This window comes from Trichosurus vulpecula, chromosome 8 (genome assembly GCF_011100635.1).
Source record: "Trichosurus vulpecula isolate mTriVul1 chromosome 8, mTriVul1.pri, whole genome shotgun sequence".
Lineage (NCBI taxonomy): Eukaryota > Metazoa > Chordata > Mammalia > Diprotodontia > Phalangeridae > Trichosurus > Trichosurus vulpecula.
The window spans coordinates 107,712,394-107,739,300 of NC_050580.1; the positions used below are offsets into that span (position 1 = coordinate 107,712,394).

Below are 26,907 nucleotides of genomic sequence, written 5' to 3' on the forward strand. Positions count from 1 at the left end.
ACCAACATTGCTATTGCTGTGTACAATGTTCTCCTGGTTCTGTTTATTTCATTTTGAATCAGTTCATGTAAGTCTTTCCAGGTTTTTCTGAAAGCATCCTGCTTGCCATTTCTTAAATCACAATAATATTCAGTGATATGCCACAACTTTTTCAGCCATTCCCCAATTGATGGGCATCCCCTCAATTTCCAATTCTTTGCCTTCAGACCTGGTAGTAGTATTGCTGGGCCAAAGAGTATTGAAAGTTTTATAGCCCTTTGGAAATAGTCGCAAATTACTCTCCAGAATGGTTGGATCAGATTACAACTTCACCAATGGAGCGTTAGTATCCTAATCCTAATCCATATCCCCTCCAACATTTATCATGTTCCTTTTCTGTCATATTAGACAACCTCATATGTGATTGATTTGCATTTAATTGCAGAGTTGGTTTAATTTGAATTCTTCTAATTGATAACGACAGAGAATTTTTCATGTAACTGTGGACAGCTTTGATTTATTTTTCTAAAAACTATTAATATTCTTTAATCATTTATCAATTGAGGAATGACTTTTATTCTTATAAATTTGACTTAGTTCTTTATATATTTGATAAATGAAGCCGGTATCAGAGAAACATGCTGTAAAAATGCCCCCAATTTTTTACCTTCCTTCTAATCTTAGATACATTGGTTTTGTTTGTGCTAAACCTTTTTTTTTTTCACTTCAGGTAATCAAAATTATCCATTTTACATATTGTTATGTTCTCCATCTTTTGTTTGGTCAAAAATTCTTACCTTATCCATAAATCTTAGAGGGAAACTATTCCATGCACCACTAATTTGCTTGTGGTATCACCCTTTATTTCTAAATCACATACCCTTTTGGACCTTATCTTGGTATGAGGTGTCCAATGTTGGTCTTTACCTAGCTTTTGCCAAACTGCTTTTTAGTTTTCCCAGCAATTTTTGTCAAATTGCAAGTTCTTGTCCCCAAATCTTGGCTCTTTGGATTTATTAAACACTACATTACTATGGGCATTTTATTATTATTATTATGATCATTTATTGTATACCTAATCTATTCCACTGGTCTACCCCTCCATTTCTTCACTGGTATCAGATTGTTTTGATGGTTATCAATTTATTTTTGCTGAGTTTGCTAAGCTCTTTTTTTACATATTATTATTGACTTTGATCCTCCCTTCAACAATGAGGGTTGGTACTTGTAACAATAATGTTGTTAGCAGCTGCTGTGGAGGTGAAAGACCAATAACAGGAGCATACAGCAGGGCTGCTAGCTCAGGTTCTTTGATCTACTTTTCTAAGGAAAGCAACTTGGCTTAATAATGTTACTTTAATTAAACATACATATATCATTCACTTAGTTCAGGGGAAAAAGTCAGCACCCTGAACTTTAGAGCAAATACATACAGAAATTACAAACAGAGAATATATAAACAGGTCAACAGACAGGCTTTTGTCTGACCATAGCAATACAAGCAATACAAGCATCAACATCTGGATTTTCAAAGCTGGGTGTTCTGTCTCTCCCAGAGTCTCATCTGGTCAAATCACATGACATTCTTCCAGTGAGAGCCCCAAAACAAAATGCTAACCTCAGAGTATATATACCCTTTTTTCAGGGTCAGAAGGCATCACTACCACGTGACTCAAACTCATGCAACTTAGGCTTCCCTGTAACTTAAGCAGGTCATCAAAAATTCTTGATTGAAACAAGGGCAAGACTCAATCATAGGCACTCAATCTGCCTTAGTGCTGAGAAGCACTCAAACAAAAGACAACAAAAAGTCCCACTTTGCTTGCCATTACATTTGAAAGGCAAGACTCATTAAAGGCACTTGATTACCGCAGTGCTGAGAAGCACTCCAAATCAAACAAACAAACAAACAAAAAACCCAAAACATCCTTTTTTTATCTGCCCCATTCAAACAAAGTCAAGACTCAAACTAAGGCAAGACTCATTAAAGGCACTTGATTGCCTTAGCATTCCAAAGAGAAAACAGTAAAAAAAAGTCCCACCCTTCTTACAATGCTATTCTTAAAGTATTCTTACAGTACTATTATCATCATCTTTTTTTCACAATTGTGGAAGCAGAGGCAGAAATCTGTTAACTGACTTGCCCAGGGCAAATAGCTTGTAAGTGTGTAAGGCAGGACTTGAAATCATATTTTCTTGAATTCTGGTCCACCGCTCAATCCACTTTGCCATCAATGATGGGAAAACATCTCTTTCTTCATCTTTCTATTATATAATCATTGAATTAAAAGAGAACTTATAAGTTAGATAGCCCAACCCACTATTTTTACTTATGAAGATCCTGAGGCCCAGAGAAAGAAGTGAAATCACTTCCCCAAAATCACACACATACTAATTAGCAGAGCCATTACTTGCACTAAGGTCCTCTGAGTCTAAATACAGCCCCTTTTCCACTGTACCATCTGTACCTACCTTTATTTTCTTCCCCTATTCTTATTCCACAGGCTTTCCATAATACATGCCTGGATATGATGGTGCCTATAAAGGGAATGACGTCTGAATTACATATTTCTAGAGCCTGAAGTACTAATGCCAGTGGCTTAGTGGAAGTCATTAAGAAAGGGATTTTCTCAGGTCTTGCCTACTCCCCACCATGTTTCCTCCCTAAGCATAAGCATTGTTATTTCCTGCAAGCCCTGTAATTCTTGGTTGGGGTAAGGGAGAGTGAGAATTTGAGAGACAAAAATGCCTGTGAGGACCCTGGAAAGGAATCTCAAATGTGTGGTATATTCTCTTTATCTAGTCAAACCTTCAAAAACTTATAAGAGTGTACTATGGTAGGTAGAAGTTCACAATAGTAAAAAATCTCTGTTACTGGTCTCTCTATGTAGTTTATTAGGTAAGGTTTTGCTACATTATCTACTGGGGAACCCACATTAGATTTTCATGGGTGAGTAGAACAAGGCAGAAATCATCTCATGGTTAAAAATTCCCTCAAAATGGGGAATATTCTAGCAATATTTCTCACTTTATACTATTTTTAGGGGGTAGGAAACTTAGCTGGAAGAAAACCATCAAGAGACAAGTCTAGTTTTCATAAAATGATTAAGTAAAAAAAAACAGGAGGGAGGACCTTAGTCATTATCTAGTTATACCCTTAATTTTACAGATGGAATTTAAAACCAGATCACTAAAACACTTCACTCAAGGTCATAGAACCAGGTAGTGCTAGAGATGGGTCTAGAATAAATAGACTCCCTTGGATTCCACTCTACTATAATAATTATCAGCATTTAGCAAGTACTTACTGTCTACCAGGTAGCCTTGAAGCCATCAATCTCTGGGTTCAAGTCCTAATGATAGGGGTCATAATGGTTGTGTAACATTAAGTATGTTACTTAACCTCTCAGGGCTTTTACAGATTGCAAAGTGGTTACCATTCTGCATGGGTGGAATAAATTTCCTTTCCTTAATTTCTATTTGTGAAGGCACAAATCTGTCTCTGCCCTTCTCTTCTCCTAAAATGTACTGGACGTTGCTCTAGGTACTAAAAATACAAAGACAATCTAAAATCTCCCTTCCTACCCCCAATATATCATCAGTCAATAAACATTTATTAAGAACTTGCTAGGTATGGGGAATATAAAGACAATGTATGAAACAGCTCCTGCTGTCAGTGAGGTTATATATGCTATATTATGCTGAAAAACAACAACAGCAACAAAACCAAAACACTGTAATTATATTCTAAGATATCTGGCTTTGGAAGGCTGAGAAAGAGTCAATGAGTCATATTTGAAGATGATACAAATAATCGAGAGATTCCTAGATCTGAAATGTTTAGGCCCACAGTGCTAGAGATGCAGTCTAGGATTATCTAGGATTCTCAGTCTACTTAACATCTGCAGCTAATCATTGAACTCACCAATTTTCACAATTTTAAACTATCATCATAAAAGCATTATTAGTGCTAGTGGAAACACAATAGATCTTCTCTAAAACTTGAAGTCAATATTAAAGGATATTGACCTCATCAAGAAGCACTGGAGGTGGAGTTGACTAAATCAATCAAGAAAAGAAGAAAGTTACTGCCTTTGGGAATGTTTTTTAAAGAGGGAGAAAGGATATTTACTTTCCCTACAATTATTTGATATAATTCTGGAAATGCTAGCAATAGTAATTAGACCAGAGAAAGCAAATGGATAAAGATTGATAAAGGTGAAATAAACAATCCCTATTTGCTGATGATATGATGTTATACTTGGAATATCTTAGGGAATCAGCAAAGATATTAATTGAGACAGTAGCTTCGGCAAAGTTGCAGACTACAAAACATGCTCCATCCCCAAATCTTTTTTCTATATAATAATAATACCAAAGAACGAAAAATTGAAAGGGAAATATCATTCTAAACAATTACATCATTCATAAAATATCTGACGATTTGCCTAACAAGATGTGGAAAAGACTTGCATAGATTCAATTACAAAATATTCCTTAAAGAAATAAAGAACTTAAATAGTTAAAGGAATATTCAGTGCTCATGGCTGGGCTATGCCAATATAATGAAAATTATGAGACTTCCAGAGTTAATTTACATATTTGGTTCTATACAATCAGATTATGAAAGTGATACTTTAGAGAATTTGATAAAATAATGACAAAATTCATTATGAGAAAAACAGATATGGAATATCAAGGGAAATAATAAATAGAGATGAATAGGAAATAGCTCCTTCTAAACCTCAAACTATATTAAGCAATCCAACATTTATCAAAACCATCTGGTATTGGTTGAAAAGTAGAAATGTAGGTCAATGGAACAGAATGAACAAGGCAGAATCAGAAAAAATGCAAGTCAGTAACTCATTGTTTGACAAATTAGGAAACATAAATTATTCAGGAAAAAATCTTATTTAAAAAACTTCTGGGAAAATTGGAAAGACAGCTTACAAAATAGATTAGACTAACACCTTAAATCATATTCTATAACACATTCTAAATGAATACAGGATTTTAATATTAATGATCATCCTATTAAAAATTAGAACACAAATGAATTATATACTGCTCACAGCTATGAAAAGGAGACATGTTCTTAACCAAACAAGAAATAGAGACAATTATAAAACATAACTTTGATTACTTGAAACTGAAAAGTTCCTGGACAGAAAAAAAATCAATACATCTAGTATAAGAAAGGAAGTAGTCAAATGGGAAATAATCTTTGCGTCAAATTCTCTGATAAGGGTTCAGTATCCAAAATATATTCACAACCATATGCACAACAAGAAAGAAACAGCTCTTCTTATGTATATGTGATGTTTTAAAATGGAGAAAATTGTCTGTCATGTAGCTTACATACATATGTTTATTTATATAGGTATATATGTACAGAAGCATGAATATAAAGTGCTTTCTTATAAAAAAAATTGAGGATACTGAAGATCAGAAATGTCCAGTGACTTGTTTGTGACTCTCAAGCTAGTAAGCATTGAAAAGGCAAAACTTGAAACTATACTTTCTGTCTACTAGTCCAGTGTGCTCTCTACCATGCCAAACTGCTTTTTGAATCAAAGGATACATTTACATATGGCAGATAGATTTCTGATCCATAATTCATATGAATAAGCTTTTCTAGCATCATCATATACTTTAAAGAAACATTTTCACTTAAAAGTTTAGGAAATGTTGGTAAATAGAAAAAAATATGCCTTTGCTTAGGTGAATTTAGTCTGGATGTTAACACTTTCTTTAAGAAGAACACAGAGAAGATAGGATCGAAGGCAAACATTTGTTTATTTCACTTGGTAAAGCTTTACTCTGTGTTTTCATGTAGATAATAATTTTGACAATTTTAGAGCAAATTTCCTCAACTCTAATTATTTTCTAAGACATAACCTTTTTTTTCGTTTTCCAAGGAAATGATTTTTTTTTTCTAAAATCAAAGGTCTTATAAACAGGTGTTTTTAACATGTAACCAAAGAACAGGAAGGAACATTTTTTTTAAATAACCAAATTAAAAGTCCTTTGACCTAGAAGATCTTCATTCTAGAGATGTTCCTGCATTAAGATTCAGAGAGAACTCCTTATTTGGACTTTCAAAGACCTAAAGTTAATAAATTATCTCTCTTCTATCTCAGGTTGCTTTCTCTAGTGGGGATACGAAGGGACCTCAGAAACATAAGATATGCATGAGCTTGTCATACCCACAAAGCTGTTTCTGGAGCAGAGAATAGAAACTCAAGAGTTCAATGGGACCTTTGAGGCTATCTAGCTAGTTCAATTCTTTATTTGATAGGAAATTGAGATTTGGCAAGGTGGGATCTTACCCAGAGGCTTGTTGATATTAGTTGTTAGAAGTGGACTCTGAACCTAGCTCCTCTGATTGTTTCTTTGCACTGTATGACTCTCTTTCCACAAGCAAACAGAACCACAAGGGGCTTCTACCTTCCCCAGTGGACTATAAATCACATCTTTCAAGCCTCAGCTAAAATCTTGGCTTCTGCCAGAAGCCTTTCCCTGTCCTTCCCCTGGCCCCTCAATTCCCTCTCCCACTTCCTTTGAGATTACCTTTAATTTACTCTGTACATATCTGGCAGTTTTCTTTCTATGACGCTGCCTCTATTAAAATGTAAGCTCCTTGCAGCCAGGGACTATTTTTTATGGGTTTTTTGTATCCCCAGTGCTTAGCACAGTTCCTGACACATAGGAAGCACTTAAAAGTGCTTGTTGACTATTGACTGACTGATTGACTGAGATGGAACCCCAACAAGGAGCAGGATGAACAAACTTATTTGCTAGGATAGGAAAAAGAATAATTTGCTAGACAGCATTAGACCTTGCCAGAAGTATGATACTTGAGAGTTTTTTAGTAGTATCTACTTTCAGAGCAACTCCCTGAGAAAATGCTTTCAGTGACCTGGAATAAAAGCTAGTGCAAAATAACCAGTGACATGAATTCTTCTTCTTGGCTACTGGTGCTGCTCTTACTGAAGGAGCTAGGCCATAACACAGGTGCTAGACAGCCCCTATAAATGCATGGAGATTTTATTCCTTGCACACAAAGAGCCCTCAGTCCTTACTGATTTTCTTGAGCAGTGGGGAGAGAGGGAAGAACATTATTTACAGGGAGTTTGCAGTGAATCCTTCCAAGAAGCGAAGTATCCTTCTGTAAAGTGAATTCCCTGATTTGCATCTGTTTTGTAAGCTCAGATTTTGGTGGCATGCCTGGTTTATACAAAGCTGGATTCACCTATAGTCCTCATAGAATGAACATTTCAAATACACATTTCAGCTTCTACATATCTTATTTTTGAACCGGGACTGTCTATCTTAAGCTGGCTGGCCATGCAGTTATCATTTATGTATCCAATCACAATGATGATCATCTTGGAAGCTTTGACCTGATCCGTTTCCTACCTACACTGGTTTGCCCCCCTCCTTAGGCAGTGTGGTGGTCCATCTGCTTCCAAGGGACTCATCATATTGGTGGGATGACTCAGGGTGCCCAATTGATTAGCTCTATTCCTACTGTAGCTTAGCACTTGCAAGCTATCCACCAGTGTAAGCATCCCCAGTAGCAGGGATTTCAGGCATATATCACCATGCCAGGCTTCTATGTATGCTGAGAAATATAACTTGAGTTGCTTTCAAAATTTTATAACTTGAATTTCTTCTTCCAAACTTTCTGGTTTCTTGCTTCTATTCTGATCCACCTGGAATTTTACAAGAAATATCATGTAATTTTTGTTTTATATGGAGTTAACTAGTTCAAATCCTGTGTTGTATAGTCACATCCTGTTAAAAATGGGAGTATTGGATGAAATTATCACTTAAGATTTATCCTCTGACACTCTGTGACCCTTTGAGCTTCAAGGTGACTCAGAACAAAGGCACCTTGAGAGAGACTACCAAGCCCTGATTCCCCCTGGCTTGATGCTTAGTGAATGTTACTTATAACTTTGTGAGCCATGCCATCCCAGCAGATGTGCATGAGTATGGGAGCCAAGAAGAGCCTCTTTGGTGACAACAGCAGGAACATCCAATGTGTTAGTGAGGGCAGCCTTCCAAGCTCAGTGAACCAGCTGCTGGCTCTCAGCAGTAGCACTAAGGTTAAAGGAGACAGGGAACTGAAACTTGAGGGTACATGACAGATTCCAAGCAGTCAGTGTAAAGGATGCTGAGATTCCCAGCTTTATATACTACTTGGTTGAGAAGATAATAAGAAGGCTCTATGGGTTATTCACTGTATGAAAGACATTGCGATCTACTCTTAACACCCTTGGCAAACATCACCCCAGACCCCATGCTCATCCCAAATGATACAACTTTAGAGAATGACAATTGAAGAAGAAGAAAAAAAGGCTGATTGGGCTCCATTTTTGACTTCTTTGTCATTATCTGTTGTGTATTTACAAATGATACCCCCAAACACGAGCACAAAATAAACAAGAAGATGAACAAACAAGCCTACAGCCCTTGCAACAATAGGTCAGCAGGGATTTCAAATGTAAGTAGAAATGCTGAGCTGAATAAATATGATGGTCATTTCAGTGATGAAAAAGTGATAGTAGAGCAGAGATAGAATCCTCAGAATAGATAGCATTGAACACACAATGCAGCGGTACTGGGTTATTTGAGTGCCCTTAAAAATATTAATAAAAGAACAGAGATTTCATGTACCAAGGCACAAATGGAGGTGGCAGTAGAGGGATGGGCTCTACTCCAACAGAAAGAAAGAGGTTAGCATTAATCCTGTCCATGCACGGTAGCGATAAATGTGTTTTGGGCAGGAAAAATAACTAATTGAAAACATGACAAGAGGAGACATTCCTAGAAAATAACTAGCAATGGAGAACATATCACTCTCTTGCAGGAAGCAGGCTCCTAGTAACTCATACTGAAACCCAGAACAAACAAATAGAATGAGGATTAGTGAGCCAGAGTTATAACTCAGGAGGTTGTACCATGCTTATAGAAATGATCTCTCCTTGAAAACTTTCTGACATCTTGCTTCTGTTCTGACCTAGTTGCTTTTTGCAGGAAATAGCATACAGTGGCCACATGAATGACACACCATGAATATTTCAAGTGATAATAGACGATTAGATGCACAAGGGGACAAAGGAGGCATCCAAGAAGAGGAGAAATTGGAAAATTATATATATATTGGCTGATGCTTACTGATATCATTTTAAGATGGAGAAATTTTTTTTTTTTTTCATGCAAGACAACCCAGCAAAAGAACCCATCTTTGTTCCAGGAGCAGGGATCTGTCATACCAACTATATAGCTGCATCACTGATCCTCAACAAGACTCTGGACACTGCGATGGGAGAAAGCCTGCAAGGGGAAGAAACAGCACTAAGAGAAAGCAGCACATAGAAATCTGAACTCAAAAGCAGGTGACCCAGGAACTTGTATCCATTCAACTTTCAGGCAACCTTGGTCTCTTCAATTCAATTAAACATGCATTTTGAAGAGCCTACTCTGATATACGTTATGTGCTAGGTATTGAGATTTTATTGCTGAAAAGCAGTCCCTGTCCTCAAGGGCCATAAATTCTACTGGAAAATATAACATGTAAACAAATAAGGATATACAAGATGACTTGAAGAGGAGGAGAATGCTAATCACTAGGGAGGAATAGAAAAGACTTCCCATAAGAATTAGCAACAAAACCAAACACTGAAACAAATTAGAGTTAAATCCCAGAATGTTACACAGCTTATATAAAGATATGGAGGCAGGAGATTCAATGTTTAATTCAGAGAATAGGAACTAAGCCAGTTGAAGTGGAAAGTAGCCTACATGAAGGGGAATCATATGAATTATGTCTTGAAAGATAGGTTAGAAACACATTGCAAAGAGCTTTGAATGTCAAAGAATAGATTATGTATTATTCTAGGGGAAACAGAGAAATACTGAGGGTTCTCGATCAGGACAGTGACACATTCAGGTGTGCTTTAAAATTATGTTGGCAACTATATGGAAACTGGATTGGAGAGGGAGAAACTGGATGCCAGGAGTCCAGTTAGGAGGTTACTATAGTAGTCTAGGAGAAGTGTAAAAAAGACTTTACTTAAGAAGGTAGCTACGTGAGTGAGGAGAAAGAGACATGTACAAGGAATGTTTGGGCGATAACATCAACACATTTCAGCAATTCATTGCATATGGGTGATGAGAAGGAGGAAGAGTTGTGAAAATCTCAAAGGTTAACAACCTGAGTTTAATTGGAAGGAAACTAATGACCTCAATAAAAATGGGGAAATTTGGAGGAAGGCTGGCTTGAGGGATATGATGTATTTGTGATGCCTAAAGCATATTCAGATAGAGATGCCCAAAATATCATGTATTTGGAGCTGGAATGGACCTTAAAGCCAATTATTTATAGATGATATGTGTGTGTGTGTGTGTGTGTGTGCTTGTGAGGGCAGATATATATGTATAAACATATATACATATATGTGCATACATGTATATGTGTGTACACACATATAAATACATATATACACATACACATATACATACACACATACCTCTGCATACATTTACTAATACATATATGTGTATGTATGTATATGGGTGTGTGTGTGCATAAGCTAAATGCATCGATACCATCCCCTCAAGCTACTGTTCTAATCTTTAGTGATACCTGCATCCTACAGAAGGTGGTAGATCATTGAGGAAGAAGGAATGGAGAAAGAAAAGGACCCACAATACAATTCTATGGTAATATATGCTTACACAACAGGAAATCAGTAGTGTTGTAAAAAAAAAAAAACAGTTGCCAGATGGATGGAGGAGGATTAGGTTGGGTTAAAGAGTTGTCAGAAAGTCAATGGAGAAGGTTAATAATATTTAAAAAGGAAGTCCAGAGGGGTGAGGACTGAGGCTGTTGGATTTAGAAATTAAAAGATCATTGGTCACCTTGAGGAGAGTGAATTCTGGGGAGCGATTGGTTATAATCCAGATTTCAAGATTTGGAGAAGTGGATGAGAGTAGAGAAAGTACAGCCAAGAGTGTAGATTGCTATTTTACCTGTGAAATGGTAGAGGTCATTGTAACAACAATGTTTCAAGCAGCTGCTTTGGGGGTGTAAGACCACTAACACCAGCACATAGAAGGGCTGCTTAGCACAGGTTCTTTGATCTGCCTAAGGAAAACAACTTTAAGGGGTTAAGAATCTTACTTTAAACATACATGTATCATTCACTTAGTTCAGGGGGAAAAGCCAGCGTTCTGAATTTTAGAGAAAAGACAAACAGAAGTTACAAGCATACATTATAAACAGAGCAAATAACACAAACCAGTCTGTCCATAGCAATACATACATAGTTACCAGAGAGAGAAGCAACAACATCTGGGTTTTTCAAAGCAGGGGGTGGGGGTGGGAGGGCTGCTTCAACAGCTACCCAGAGTCTTGTCACCTACATTCTTTCAGTGAGTGTGCCCCCAAAGGCAAAACACTAACCTCTGAGTTTATATATACTTCTTCAGGGTCAGAGGTCATCACACCCATGCTACTCAAACCCATGTGAACTAGGCATTCCCTTGACGTAAGTAGGACATCAAAGACTCCCAGTTCAATCAAATATTCCTTAGTGCTTAGAACCACTTGTAAATAAAGACAACAAAAAGTCCACTTTGCTTGCAATACATTTGAAAATCACAATTCATCAAAGGTACTTGAATACTTCAGCATTCCAAAAGAGACAATGGTAAAAAAAATCCCACCCTAATTACCATAACAATCATGTAGTTCAATAGAACAATAGCTTGAGGAGATGGTATGATCTTTTATAGACTTTTTTAAAGTATTGAAATAGACCCAGGCATATTTTTAGTCCATGTGGATGGAGTCAGTAAATAAAGAGAAAATGAAGATATCACTAAAGTTCTTTGAAGGGGCAAATTTCTGGAAAAGAAAGAAGGGACTAAGATAAAAAGGGAAAGTACAGAAATTAGGCCTAGCTGTGGGAAGAGCCTTATTTCTTGTTAGAGACTGAAGCAAAAGAGGAAAGGTTGGGAGATGATAAAGAGGAATTTTAATTTGGAAATGTGTGATAAGAGTAAGTCCATAAGGGACTATCTTGACTTTTGTCATTACTTGAGGTGATAAGTCCATTCCTGCCAGGAAAGTGGCATTGGGATCTAAGGAGACAGGAGACATTTGTCATAACAGATGAAAGACATATAATAACGACTCAGAGAAGAATGTGCAGCAGCGAGAGCCAACTTAAAAAACAGTCATCACAGGTACATAGAATTCATTTCTCTAAACACCCTTTTTCAATTGTAAAATAAGGTGGTTAAGCTATTTCATCTGAAAAATTTCTTCTAAGTCCAACAGTCTGTGATTCTTTGATTCAGGATAATTAAACACAGGGCCACCTTGTTTAAGAGTACAGTAGTTATGGTGGTGTAATGTTAATACAGTTTGAAGATCTTCCCAGCCTCTTAATAGGCCTACATGACCTCCTTTGAAACTGAGTCACATGAACCTGGGTCATGAGGGTTGTGATACCCTCTACCCCTGAAGAAGGATATATATACTCTGAGGTTAGCATTTTGCTTTGGGGCTCGCTCATTGGAAGAGTGTTCATGTGGTTTAGCCAGATGAGACTAGTCCACATGGATGAGTAGCCGTTAAGGAGTCCCACAGCTTTGAAAAACCCAGATGCTAGTGCTTCTCTCTCTGGTACCTACATATGTATTGCTTTTAGTCAAACAGTTGGAAGTCCTGTCTGTTGGTCTTTGCTGTTTGTATTTACTCTGTTTATATAATTTTTGCTTGTAATTTCTGTTTTTTATTTTCTCTGAAGTTCAGGGTGCTGACATTTCCCCTGAACTAAGTGAAATTACACACACACACACACACACACACACAAACACACACACACACACGTATATATTTGATTAAAGTAAGATTTTTGACCCCTTTAAAGTTGTTTTCCTTTAGAAAAGCAGATCATAGAACCAGTACTAGCAGCTCTCTTGTGTGCTGGTGTTATTGGTCTTACACCTCCACAGCAGCTGCGAGTAGCATTGTTTTTACAGATAGAGATTCAGGAAACTTGTTACTCCATTTGTAAATAATCCCTCAAATCCTTGCCAATTTGATGATTTGCTTCCAAATCCCAAGATCTTAGACAAATAGTCTATTTATTATTATTGAATGAGACTTTTAAGTTCTACTCTGATCTCCTCATCCCTTTATCCTAAGACTCTATTCTCTATTGAAATTCTGACTCCTGATTCCTATATTAATTAGCTGTGAGACATCAATTGGTCACTTAATCTTTAGTAATCATGAATTTCTTCAGAAATTCAAGGTCTTTTTATAGCCAGTCCAAGGTAACTTATTATCGATGATCAGTCATTAAAAACTTACTTAAGTATTGGCGTATCCTATGATGATTTCCTATACTTCTGTTTCTAGCTGTTTCACTCCTATTACAACTCTCTTTTCCCACATTGTAACCTCAGTTCCTCAATTTCTTTTTATTCAGTCAATACTTCACTTTATTCTTTATACAAATCTTATTTTATGGATGCTAACTACTATTCATATCCTCCCATGACTCCCAAACCCCATTTCCATCTTACCTTCTCTGGATGTAAGTTGAGTGAGGAAGTTGCAGCAGTGTGCCAACTTGACTCCCAGTAATTTTATGTTACCTAATCTAAACTAGGGCTTCATTACTTTTCTGCTTTTATTCACTTTTGATCCTGGCCACCTGAAAACATGTTCTAATTTTTTTCTTTTATCTTTTCCAAACCCTGAGCTGTCCACCACCCTCATTCCCTTAGCAGATGTCCTCACCTATTTCATTACAGAATAAAGAGGCCATCTACTGCAAACTCCCTCTTCTCCCCTACTCCATTCTTTCAAATCTCTCTATGTTTTCTCACATACTCATGTCCCTTTCTCTTATATCTGAGGAAGAAGGAGGACCTGGCTCCTTACCAAGGACATTCCTTGTAGCTACACCCTTGATCTTATCCCCTCCCATCCTTTATTAACTTGTCCCATTAATTATTCCCTCTTTTTCTCATCTACAATTTCTTCCTGACATTTGATTTCTTCCTCATTGTTTACAAACATGCTCAGTTCTACTCAATACTTGAAAAAATTCTAAATTAACTCCAACTTCTCCTCAAGCTGTTGCTCTTTCCCTTTCCTCAATTTCATTGGCAAACTTTAAAAGAATCATCTGCACTTAGATTGTGGTCTCATTGGCGGGTAGAACCTTTTATTCCTTTCTTTGTATCCCCAGTGCTTAACACTGAGACTGGCACATAGTAGGAGCTTAAAAATGCTAGTTGACTTGCAATCTTCATTACCTTCTTCTGAACTACTTCTCATTTGCTTGAAGTCTGGTTTCTAATCCCCAATACTTTCTTTAAATTTCTTAGTTACCTTGTAACTGCTAACACTAATGGTGATTTCTCAGTTCTCACACATGATGTCTTTACTGTTTGTGATATGGTTGGTGAGCATGTGAAGAAGTGCTCCTAACAATTACTTCTTTGGCTTCCATGACACTATTCTTTCATGGTTCTCCTCCTAGCTTTCTGAGTACTTTCTTTCATTTTTAATTGATAGATTATGATCCATTTTCTTCTTCCTTAACATTGATGTTTCCCTGAACTCTATTCTGGGTCAGCTCCTCCTCTGCTATACAAGGTCTCTCTTGGGGATCTCATGAGCTCCCATTTGTTTTCAGATAATCCCAAATCCAAATACCTTCCTCTCAGCTTTCTCTCGAATCCCAGTTAATTGCTTGATTTATATCTCCTAGTTTTACCATAGGCATATCAAAATGAATATGTCCAAAAGCAAAAGTCATTCTCTTCTTTTATTTTTTTTTATTTTTAGTTTACAGCACTCAATTCTGCAAGCTTTTGAGTTCCAAATTTCCCCCCTCTCCCTCTCCCCACCCCTTCAAGATGGTATGCAATATGATATAGGTTCTACATATACCTTCACATTAAACTTATTTTCACAATAGTCAAGTTATAAAGAAGAATTATAAGCAATGGAATGAACCATGAGAAAAAAGAAACAAAATGAAAAAAAGAGGGAAAAAAAGAAAATAAAAGAGAGAACCAATAGTTTGCCTCAATCTTCAGACTCCATAATTCTTGCTCTGGATGTGGACAGTTCTTTCCATCATGAGTCCTTTGGAGCTGTCTTAGAACCTTGCATTGCTGAGAAGAGCCAAGTCTATGGAAGTTAGTCGTCACAGATACCATGTATCTGTAAACATGTATAATGTTTTCCTGGTTCTGCTCCTCTCACTCAGCATCAGATCATATAAGACTTTCTAGGTTATTATGAGGTCGGTCTGCTCATCATTTCTTATAGCACAGTAGTATTCCATTACATTCATATACCACAACTTGTTTAGCCATTTCCCAATTGATAGGCATCCCCTTGATTTCCAATTCTTTGCCATCACAAAAAGAGATGCTATAAATATTTTTATACATACAGATCCTTTGCCCACTTGTACGATATCTTTGGGATACAACCCTAGAAGTGGTATTGCTAGGGTATGCACATTTGTAAAGCTCTTTGGGCATCGTTCCAAATTGCTTTCCAGAAAGGTTGGACCAGTCTAGAATTCCACCAACAATGTAACATGTTCTTATTTTCCCATGTCTTGTCCAGCATTTATAATTTTCCTGTTTTGTTAAGTTAGCTAATTTGATAGGAGAGATGTGGCATTTCTGTAATCAATAGTGATTTAGAGAATTTTTTCATATGTCTGTAGATATCTTTAATTTCTTCCTCTGAAAACTACCTGTTTGTATCCTTATGAATTTAAAAATTCTTTCTCTTCTGACCTCACCCTGCTCCTCCTCTAAATTTCACCATTTCTTTTGATATTGTGAGCATCCTTTTAGCTACCTAGATTCTAATTTTTGAAGTTATCTTTGGCTTTTCCCTCTCCCTCACTATCCTTGCTTTGCACCCAATCAGGCACCAAATATTTTTAGTTCCATAACGTTTCTTGTATATGTTTGCTTTTTTCCACTTGCATTGTCGATCTTTTAATTCAGGCAACCACCAATTTTTCCCTAGACTACTGCTATTCCTTGCTGGTTGGTCTCCCTAAATCCAGACTCTTACCTTTCCAATCTAACCTCTTAATGAATTCCTTGAAGTAAGTTAATATCTTTCTTTGGTTCAAAAATGCTTACCTGCTCATCTTTTCCTATAGGATAAAATTTCAAATCCTTTTTCTGGCATTTTAGGCACTCCAGATTCTGGCTCCCAACTACCTTTCCAGCCTTGATTTATATTAATTCCCTTCAGGATTTCTACATTTAGGCAAAAATACAATGTTGGGGGGAGGTGGAGCCAAGATGGCAGAGAGAAGGCAGGAGGTTCCCTGAGCTCTCCCCAGTTTCCCTCACAAATAGCATTAAATCAATCTTCTAAATGGATTCTGGAGTGACAGAACCCACAAAAAGATTGAGTGAACCAATTTTCCAGCTTAAGTTAACTTAAAAGGACTTTAGGAAAGGTCTGTCCACTGATCGCCTCTTAAAAAAGATAACCAAAAGAAAAGTCCTAGGAATATTGTTGCCAAATTCCAGAGTTCCCAGGTCAAGGAGAAAATATTGCAAGCAGCCTGAAAGAAACAATTCAAGTATTGTGGAAACACAATCAGGATAATACAAGATCTAGCGGCTTCTACATGAAGGGTTTGAAGGGCTTGTAATATAATATTCTGGAGGTCAAAGGAGCTAGATTTAAAACCAAGAATCACCTACCCAGCAAAACTGAGTATAATACTCCAGGGCAAAATATGGGCTTTTATTAAAATAGAGGACTTTGAAGCTTTCTCAATGAAAAGACCGGAGCTTAATAGAAAATCTGATTTTCAATTACAAGAATCAAGACAAGCATGAAAAGGTAAAGAGGAAAGAGAAATCATAAGTGACTTACTAACGTTGAACTGTTTTGTTTACATTCCTACATGGAAATGTGATATTTGTAAGTCATGAAATATTTCTCAGTATTAGGGTAATTGAAGGGAATGTGTATATATATATATATATATACACACATATATACATATATATGTATATATATACACACATACATATATATGTATATACACATACATACATACACACACACACACACACAGAGGGCACCAAATGAGTTGAATATGAAGGGATGATATCTAAAAAAATAAAATAAAATTAAGGGGTGATGTAATATATTGGGAAAAGGAGAAAGAGAGAGATAGAATGGGGTAAATTATCTCACAAAAAAGTGGCAAGAAAAAGCAGTTGTATTGGGAAGGGAAGAGGGGACAGGTGAAATGGAATGACTGAACCTTGTTCTCACCAGATTTGACCTGAGGAGGGAATAACATACACACACAATTGGGTATCTTACCCTACAGGAAAGTAGGGGGAAGGGGATAAAAAAGGGGGTATGATAGAAGGGAAGGCAGATTGGTGGAGGAGGTAATCAAAAGCAAACACTTTTAAAAAGGGACAGGGTCAAGGGAGAAAATTTAAGAAAGTGGGACAGGATAGGATGTAGGGAATTATAGTCTTTCACAACATGACTGTTATGGAAGTGTTTTGCATAATGATACATATGTGGCCTATGTTGAATTGCTTGCCTTCTCAAGGATGGTGGGTGGGTAGGGAAGAAGGGAGAGAATTTGGAACTCAAAGTTCCAAAAAGAAATGCTCAAAAAAGTTGCTTTTACATGCAACTGGGAAATAAGATATACAAGCAATGGGTTATAGAAATCTATCTTGCCCTACAAGAATGTCAGGGGAAAGGGGATAAGGGAGGAATGGGGTGACAGAAGGATGGGCACACTGGGGAGGGGGACAATCAGAATATATGCAATCTTGGGTTGGGGGGAGGTTAGAAATGGGGAGAAAATTTGTAAGTCAAAATCTTCTGGAAATCAATGTTGAAAACTAAAAATTAAATAATAAAACAATTAAAAAGAAAAAGAAAGCATGAAAAAATAGAAGAAAATGTAAAATACCTCACTGGAAAAACAACTGACCTGGAAAATAGATCCAGAGGAGATAATTTAATAATTTCTGGACTACCTGAAGGCCATAAATAGGATCCTGGATTACATCTTTCAAAAAATTATCAGGAAAAACTGCTGTGATATTCTTGAACCAGAGGGTAAAATAGTTATTGAAAGAATCTACCAATCACCTCCTGAAAGAGATCTCGAAATGAAAACTCCAAGGAACATGGTAGCCAAATTCCTGAATTATCAGGTCATGCAGCCAAAAAGAAACAATTCAAAAATAAAGGAGCCACAGTCAGGATTACATAGGACTTAGCAGCTTCTACATTAAAGGATCAGAAGACTTGGAGTATTATGTTCTGGAAAGAAAAAGAGCTTGGATTACAACCAACTACCCAGCAGAACTGAGCATAATGTTTCAGGGGAAAAGATGGATATTCAATTAAATAGGAGACTTTCAATCTTTCCTCATGAAAAAAAAATCAGAGCTGAAGAGAAAATTCTGTCTTCAAATACAAGACTCAAGAGAAACATAAAAGGATAAACAGGAAAGAAAAAAAATGTTATTCAATAAAATTTAAAGTGTTTTATCTATACAGGAAGATGAACTTCTGAGAACTATATCACTATTAAGGCAGTTAGGAAAAGTATTCATTGTCAGAAGGTATGGGTATAAGTTGACTATGATTAATGATATAAGAGTTATTAAGGGGTGATAAAAAGGATTGTACTGGGAAAAGAGGAAAAGGAGCATCAGAATAAACTACATCATATGGAGAGGCAAAAAAGATCTATTGCAATAGAGGAAAATTAGGGTGGGGTGTGCATTGTTTGAAGATTATTCCCATCAGATTTGGCTGAAAGAGGGAGTGACATACACACACAGATGGGTATAGAAACTTATCGTCCCTTATAGGGAAGTAGTATGGGAAAGGGGAAAGAAAAGGGAAACAAGGGGCTGATAGAAGAGAGGGCAGATTGAGGCAGGTGTTGGTCAGATGCTAAACTCTGGTTAGGAGGGACAGGGTTAAAAGAGACAGAAAATTATAAATAGGGTGTTGCAACTGTTGAGAGGGTGTAAAACCACCAACAACCAGCTCTCAGAATGCTGCAAGCCCAGGTTTTTTTGATATGCTTTACTAAGGAAAGCAATGTTAAGGGGTTAAAGATCTTACTTTAATCCAACATATAAATATCATTCACTTAGCTCAGGGCAAAAAGCCAGCACCCTGAACTTCAGAGCAGATACAAAAAAATTACAAACATCAACAGACAGACCTTGTCTGATTCCAATCTCGATGCATACTTACCAGAGTTTAACAAAGTCCAAACATCTGAGTTTACAAGCTGGAGGGCTCTTAACTACAGCTGCCCAGAGTTTCCACATCAGTGCACCGCCAAAAGTGAGAGCCCTAAGCAAATAGCTCTGTCTTCTCTTTTTATGCACTCTTTAGCCATCATCAAATGTCATCTGAGTGACTAGAACTTAAGCTCTTACTATTGGCTCTGGAGTTAGCACCTCCCCCTAGGACCTTGATGGCTTCAAGCCCATGTTGATTTAGCACCTAATAGCTAGGGGTTTGGGGCCTACTTGGGGGTGAAGATATAATCAGACCTCTCTTCATGGGCCCCACCTGGAACCCCACCTTAGTTACTTAATTGAATTAAGGAGATAAGGGCCAAAACTCTCCAAGGGCACTAGGTTGAATAAGTGTTAAGAGCCCATCTTGATCACCAGTACACAGGGTGGGAAATATGATGGAAGGAAATACACAGGTGGTAATCATACCTGTGAATATGAATGGGATAAACCCTCTCATAAACTAGAAATAAAGAAAAAAGTGGATTAAAAACCAGAATCCTATAATATGTAGTATGTAAGAAACATGCATGAAGCAGAGAGAAACACACAGAGAAAAGTAAAAGGTAGGAGCAGAATATATTATTCTTCAACTAAAGTTTAAAAAAGAGGCAGGAGCAGCAATCCTGATCTCAGACAAAGGAAAAATAGATCTAATCAAAACACATAAGGAAGGAAACTACATTTTGTTAACAGGTACCAAAATAATGAAGTAATATCAATTGTAAGCATATATGCACCAAGTAGTGTAGCATCTAGATTTTTAGAGAAGTTAAGTGAATTACAGGAAGAAATAAATAGCAAAACTATACTAGTGGGGGACCTCAACTTTCCCATCTCAGAACTAGATAAATCTAAACATGAAATAAACAAGAAAGAAGTTGAGGAGGTGAATAGAATTTAGAAAAGTTTAATGTGGTAGAACTCTGGAGAAAATTGAATGCAGATAAGAAAGAAGTTTCTCTTTTTCTCAGTGGTACATGGCACCTACATAAAAATTTCCCATGTAGTAGGGCATAAAAATCTCACAATCCAATGCAGAAAGGCAGAAATATTAAGTGCATCCTTTTTAGATCATGATGCAATAAAAATTACATATAATAAATGGCCATGGAAAGATAGGCTATAAAGTAATCTGAAATTAAATAATCTAATCCTAAAGAATGAGTGGGTCAAGCAACAAATCATAGAAACAGCCAACAGCTTCATCAAGAGAATGACAATAGTGAGACAGCATACCAAAACTTATGGGATGCAGCCAAAACAATTCTTAAAGGAAAATTTATATTTCTAAATGCTTACATGAAAAAAAAGAGAAAGAACAGATCAATTATTTAGGCATGCAACTAAAAAAGCTAGGAAAAAAACAAATTAAAATCCCAAATTAAATACCAAATTAGAAATTCTGAAAATCAAAGGAGAAATTAATAAAATTGAAAATAAGAAAACTATTGAACTAACAAATAAAACTAAGTGCTGGTTTCATGACAGAAACAATAAAATAGATATAAAACTTTGGTTCATTTCATTAAAAAAGAAGAAAACCAAATTACCAGTAACAAAAATGAAATGGGTGAATTCACCATGAATGAAGAAGAAATTAAAACAATTATTAGGAGCTATTTTGCACAACTGTATGCCAATAGATGTGACATTCTAAGGGAAATGGATGAATATTTATAAAATATACATTCCCCATTTTAACAGAAGAGAAAATAAAATACCTAAATATAAACATTTTAGAAAAAAGAAATTGAACAAGCCATCAAAGAATTCCCTAAGAAAAAAAAAATCTCCAGGGCCAGATAGATTTCCATGTGAATTCTATCAAATATTTAAAGAAGTAATTCTAATACTCTGTAAACTATTTGAAAAAAATAGGTGAAAGAGTCCTAAGAAATTCCTTTTATGACACAAACATGGCACTGATGCTTAAACCAGGAAGAACCAAAACAGAGAAAGAAAATTATAGAACAATTTCCCTAATGAATATTAATGCAAAATATTTAAATAAAACATTAGCAAAGAGCTTACAGCAGTTTATCACCAGTATAATACACTATGGCCAGGTGGAGTCTATACCAGGAATGTAGGGCTGGTTCAATATCAGGAAAACTATCAGCATAATTGACCATATCAGTAATAAAACTAACAAACATTTTATAATCTTCTTAATAGATGCAGAAAAAGCTTTTGAAAAAATACAGCACCCAATCTTATTAAAAACACTAGAGAGCATATGAATAAAGGGAGTGTTCTTTAAAATGATAAGCAGTTTCTAAACCCATCAGCAAGCTTGTTTCAACAATTTGGCTAGCAGCTGCTGTGGGGGTGAGAGACCAACACAAGTCCAACAAGAAGGCTGACAGCACAGGTTCTTTTGATCTTCTTTACTAAGGAAAGCAACATTAAGGGATCAACAATCTTATTTCAATCCAACATTCAAACATCATTCATTTAGTTCAGGGGAAAAAGCCAGCACCCTGAACTTCAGAGCAAATACAAACAAATTACAAACATACATTATGAACATGGCCTAACAAAAATCTAAATTAAATAGACATGGATCCTGGAATAAATAGAAGCATTATACATTGTTATCCAATCAAACAGGAAAGTAAAACATATCATTCACCACAAAACAAAACATATCATTGTGTCATTCCCAAATACTTGTGTACAATACAATACAAACATGATCTACCCCTAGGTCCCAGCAAGTTAATATCTTCAACCATTCCCAAAATACTTGTTTACAATTCAAATGTCCATCTCTAGGTCAAAGCATCTTTAGTTAATACAGAGTGTCCAAGTAAAGTACTTCTTGAGGGTGGGTCCTTCTCCCCACACTGCCATTGCAGCTTTCTTCTTGGCACCCAAAGTCCCAACTTAAAGAAAAAGTCCAAACAAAGTTCTGTTGGGGGTCTGTCCTCTCCATGCTATTCCAGTCCCCACTTCCAAGCCCTGAGGGGTGGCTGGGAAATAAAGCCAACAGGTTGGGATCCCTGGGGGTCCAAGGCATTTCCACAACCCCACCATAAACAAATCCACCCCTCCCTCCTGGGTCCCAAACAGCTCCAGGGGAAGGCAGCGAAAAGGCACACTTAGCTCCTTGCTGCAAAGTTTACATCTTGCCCCAGGACTGAATTCCAAGCTCCTGGGTTCCTGGTCCTACAGGTCCAGCTGGCCCCTCTTGCCTTCTGCTGGAATCCTGATGCAGGAAGCTCACAACTGTCACCTTTCCAAACTTCTCATGTAGGCAGTTTTCCTTGCCACCATCTTCTGCTTCTTCTCTCTCCTCACCAGTCATTCCTACTCCTCTTCAGGAAGGTTATTCTCCACTCCTGTTTCAAAACTTGTCATGCAATATAATCTCAAGGTATTCACTCTTATCTCCCAGGGGCCCTGCTCTGGGCTCCTGGGAAACCACTCCCATCATTGCCACTGGCCTGTTTTCCTTCAGGCCTTTGTTGCTCCTGGGCCTCCACAGAACCAAAGCCACCAGAGGTACAAAGAGTAATTCAAAAACTGGGAAACATTCAACCACTCCAGTGCCCCAAAATGCCATACTTTGCTTTTAATCTGCAAATCCTACCCGACTACTCCATTTGTTGCAACAATTCGGCTAGAAGCTGCTGTGGGGGTGAGACACCAACACAAGCCCAACAACAAGAAGGCTGCCAGCACAGGTTCTTTTGATCTGCTTTACTAAGGAAAGCAACATTAAGGGGTTAACAATCTCATATCAATCCAACATACAAACATCATTCTCTTAGTTCAGGGGGAAAAGCCTGCACCCTGGACTTCAGAGCAAATACAAACAAATTACAAACATACATTATAAACAGACCAAATACAATTCATAGTTACCAAGAAACCATCAACATCTGGGAGATACTGGAGGCTCTTAGAGAGGCTGCCCAGAGTCTCATACCTTCAGGAGTGAAAGCCTCAAGCAAATAGCTCTATTCTCTCTTTTTATACACTCTTTAGCCATTGCTAAACATCATCTGAGTGACCACTTAGGCTCCTACTATTGGCTCTGGTCTTAGCATCTCTCTTTAGGACCCTGAAGGCTTCATGCCCACATAGGCTTAGCACCTAGTAGATACGGGTTTGGGCCTGGGGCTTTGCACCTAGTAAGGCTCAATCAAAGACACTTAGTTAATTTATCATTCTAAAACTGTAAAAAAAAAAAGTCCCAACTTAATTGATATTACAAAGCCTTATATATAATGGGCATAAGTTAGTAGAATTCCTAATAAGATCAGGGATGAAAAAAAGTATGCCCATTATGACTACTGTTATCCAATATTGCACTAGAAATGTTAGCGTTAGCAATAAAAGAAGAAAAAAAAATTGAAATAATTAGAATAGGCAACAAAGAAACAAAACTATCTTCTTTGCAATCATTTGCAGATGATATGATGGTATACTTTGAAAATGCTAACAACTTTAGCAAAGTTGGCAGATATAAGATAAACCCACATAAATCATTAGCACATCTATTTCTTATGAGCAAAGTCCAGCAGCAAGACATAGAAAGAAAAATTCCATTTAAAGTAATCTAGACAATATAAAATACTTGGGAGGCTACCTGCCAAGACAAATCCAGGAACTATATGAACACAATTACAAAACACTTTTCACACAAATAAAGTGCAGTCTAGACAATTAGAAATATTTCAGTTCCTCATGGGTAGGTTGAGCTAATATAATAAAAATGCCACTTGTAACTAAATTGATTGTCTTATTCAGTGCCATATCAATCAAACTACCAAAGACATTTTCATAGAGCTAGAAAACAAACATACAAACAAACAAACAAACTTCATCTGGAAGAACAAAAGGTCCAGAACATCATGGAAATTAATGAAAAAAAGGAAAGGAAGGTAAACTAGCCTTACCAGATCTCAAAATATATTATAAAGTGACAGTCATCAAAACTATTTGGTACTAGCTAAAAAACAGCATGGTAGATCAGTGGAATAGGTTACTACACAGTAGTAAATTACTACTCTTCTCTCCTGTTTGATAAACCCAAAGACTCCAGCTTCCAGGATAAGAACTCACTATTTGAGAAAAACTGTTGAGAAAACTGGAAAATAGTTTGGCAGCAAGTAAGTATAGATCTATATCTCACACCCTATACCAAAATAAGGTCCAATTTGTACACTATTTAGACATAAGGAATAGGCAAATTAGGAGAGCAAGCAATAGTTTACTTCTCAGACCTATGAAGAAGGGAAGAATTTATGACCAAACAAGAGACAGAGAACCTTACAAAATGCAAAATGGATAATTTTAATTACATTCAATTAAAAAGTTTTTGCACAAACAAAATAAATGTAACCAAGAGCAGAAGGAAAGAAGAAAGCTTGGAAATAATTTTTATATCCAGTGTTTCTGATAAAGGCCTCATTTCTAAAATATAAATGGAACTGAGTGAAAATTTATAAGAATACAAGTCATTCCCCAATTGATAAATGACCAAAGGATATGACCATAGATAGCTTTAATTTCTTCCTTGTCACCATAGTAGCTTTCTGTGGTCAGAATTTTTTTGTTGTTTGCTCATTTTCCCAGTCTATTTCTTTTTTTTTATTTAATTTTTTTTTATTTTTAGTTTACAACACTTGGTTCTACATAATTTTGAGTTCCAGATTTTCTTCCCTCCCTCCCCTCCTCCCTCCCCAAGACAGTATGGAATCCCATATAACTTCCATGTATAACTTTGCATGGAATTAATTGACACACTAGTCAAATTATGGAGAAGAATTGTGATCAATGAAATGAATCATGAGAAAGAAGAAACAGGAACAAAAAAACCCAAACAAACCCAAAAACAAAAACAAAAGAGAGAAAAAGAAAAAAAAAGTGTAGGGGAAGGCTAGCATGAAGTGTGCCTCAATCTGCATTCATACTTCATAGTTCTTTCTCTGGATGTAGATAGCATTCTCCATCATGAGTCCTTTGGAGTTGACTTTGTACCTCGTGTTGTTGAGAAGAGTGAAGTCTGTCAGGGTTGGTCCTCACAGAATCCATATATCTGTGGTTGTGTATAATATTCTCCTGACTCTGCTCTGCTCACTCAGCATTAGGTCGTGTAGGTTTTTCCAGGTTGTTATGAAGTCCATATCATCCCCATTTCTTATAGCACAATAGTATTCCATTACCTTCGTATACTACAGCTTGTTCAGCCATTCCCCAATTGATGGGCATCCCTTTGATTTCCAATTCTTAGCTACCACAAAAAGAGCCACTATAAACATTTTTGTACATATGGGTCATTTTCCCGCTTTTGTAATGTCTGGAGTACAACCCTAGAAGTGGTATTGCTGGATCAAAGGGTATGAACATTTTTATAGCCTTTTGGGCATAGTTCCAAATTGCTCTCCAAAATGGCTGGATCAGTTCACAACTCCACAAACAATGTAACTCATTTTCCCAGTCTATTTCTTGACTCTTTGTTGAAGTGGGTCTCTGCTTCCAGGGTGGAGGGCACAATATCCCAACTTTATATAAAAATAGCCCTATGGAGGAGAGACTTCACAAATGGGATTAGTGGCTCAACAGAAGTATAAATTCTTGCCCAATAAAAAGCTCCCTAAAATCAGAATAGACCAAATAGAAGTTAATGACTCAAGAGACAACAATAAATCTTAAAGCAAATTTTTAAAAAAATGAAGGAAAGTATAAAATATTTCATACACAAAACAACTCTCATGGAAAACGTATGAAGGAGAGATAACTTATGTATTATGGGTGTAGGTGGAGCCAAGATGACAGAGTATAGGCAGCAACTCAGCTAAACTCTTCTAATATTTGACTCCAATGTTTTAAAAATAATGCTTTAAATCGATTTTGGAGTGACAGAGCCAATAGAACGTTGGGTTGGGACATTTTTCCAGCCAAAGTCAACTTAGCAGGTCCAAAGGAAATGTCTGTGATGATTGACAGAAAAGGAAAATGACAAATGTTGGAGAAGATTTGGGAAAATGTTTAAAATATTCCATTGTTGGGGGGCAGAGCCAAGATGGCGGCTGGTAAGCAGGGAATAATGTGAGCTCCGTAGGGAGACCCTCCAAAAACTTATAAAAAATGGCTCTGAACCAATTATAGAATGGCTGAACCCACAAAACAGCAGAACGAAGTAGGGCTCCAGCCCAGGACAGCCTGGATGGTCTCTGGGTGAGGTCTATCCCACAAGGAGCTGGGAGCTGGGAGCTGGGAGCTGGGAACAGAGTGGAGCAGAGCCCAGCCTGAGCGGCATGGACCATCCAGACCAGAAGCCGGGCAGAGGGGGCCCTAGTGCCCTGACTCAGTGAGCTGCGGCAGTTACGAGACTTCTCAACCCACAAACACCAAAGACTGCGGAGAAGGTTAGTGGGAAAAGCTGCGGGAGTGGAAGGAGTTCACAGTTCGCCTTCCAGCCCTGGGGGCAGTGGAGGTGGGGCAGCTACAGCTGTTGTTACTTCCGGCTCCAGGCCCACCTGGTGGCAGGAATTAAGTGGTGGATCAGAGCAGGGGTGCACA

General features: G+C 37.1%; 1 pseudogene; it reads left to right on the forward strand.

Moving 5' to 3' along the window:
• Positions 1-7,952: 7,952 nt before the first annotated feature.
• LOC118829596 overlaps positions 7,953-26,907 on the forward strand; it is a 32,727-nt pseudogene continuing 13,772 nt past the window's right edge.